The sequence below is a fragment of the Salmo salar genome, unplaced genomic scaffold, assembly GCF_905237065.1.
Source record: "Salmo salar unplaced genomic scaffold, Ssal_v3.1, whole genome shotgun sequence".
Lineage (NCBI taxonomy): Eukaryota > Metazoa > Chordata > Actinopteri > Salmoniformes > Salmonidae > Salmo > Salmo salar.
Genome location: NW_025550941.1, coordinates 433220 through 434761, shown reverse-complemented (window position 1 = coordinate 434761; position 1542 = coordinate 433220).

Sequence of the window (1542 nt, the reverse complement as noted above, 5' to 3'; positions counted from 1 at the left end):
CAACAGCATTGCGTTAAATTCCCAGACCGCCATCTGCTGACTGGAGTGGGTAACGCAGTTGAGTAAAATGTTTATTTTATTGTCAGACAAAGGGTTAAAGTGTAGGAAACATGAGATTTTACTCACCAGTGTAACAACACAGTGTGGTTAAAGACTTAGTAACTGAGTTGTAGTCACGATCTGGTTCCCTATAAGTACAAACAGTTATGTTTTTAGCGTTGTTACATATTTCTTGACTTATTTCCGGATATCTTCTAAACTACCCACAATGCAGTATTTCTCAACGTCATATGGAGGATCTACTCTGTGCTGCAGAGTTTGTATGCTAGCTCGGTAGCTAGCTCCAGCTTGCAAACGTCAGCCACACCTCATGCTTTCATATACTGTGTGGTTGTGATATCTAGTGGGAACGCATTAGCACGGTAGGCTCTGGTGCCTTGTTGTCAGTAGGGATGTTATGTTTGATACCGGAGCTACGAGGCCTGCGTCCAAATCGCTAAGCAGTAAACTTCAAAGCAGTGTACCGATGCCTGTATTATTTTATCAGCAGCACGTCATCAATGGCGTCTGAAGCTTCATTTCATCAAAGAACCACCTAATTGGTTTGGTATTGGGCTTGTTCGACAGGCGATTGCCGACTGACTGATGTACAAATTCCCTGTTGCTGCTGTTGAAAGAAGCGTTCCATCCACTATATTATACGTCACACTAACAGCATCGCCTTAAAGCCCCACATTATGTATTGTTACACCATGGAGGAGCAGCATAGACCTAGTCTGTTCATTATATACATCTACATGATGTATTGTTACACCATGTAGGAGCAGTATAGACCTAGTCTGTTCATTATATACATCTACATGATGTATTGTTACACCGTGTAGGAGCAGTATGGAGGTACAGTGGGGGACAAAATTGTTAACACCCTTGATAAAGATGAGTGAAAACGACTCTATAAAAAAAATCAAATTCTGAGCTATATTGTGTCAAAAATACAGGGAAATGATTTTATTTTATACTAATACAATAGCTCAGAGAAAGAGATTTAGTTTAACATGTAATTCTCAAAATGTAGGGGTCTGAATTATTGCCACCCATGTTTTCAATACTCCAGCACCTTCCCCTTGGGAGAATAACGACACTGAAATGTTTTATGAGATTAGAAAACACATTGGGTGTGATCTTAGACCATTCCTTCATACAGAATCTCTCCATGTCCTTGATTTATTTTGTCTGCGCTTGTGGACTGCCCTGTTCAATTCAAACCACAGGATTTCAATGGAGTTCAAGTCCGAAGACTGAGATGGCCATTGAAAGCGTTGATTTTGTGCCCGATTAACCATTTCTTCGTGGACAATGATGTGTCTTGCTGGAAGATCCACTTAAGGCCAAGTTTCAGCCTCCTAGCAGAGAGGTAACCAGGTTTTGGGCTAAAATATCCTAGTAGTGGGTAAAGTTTAATGATTTATTTTATACAGTAATTCTTTATCATCTTTATCAAGGGTATCAATAACTAGGTGCTTATTTTGATATCTAATTATT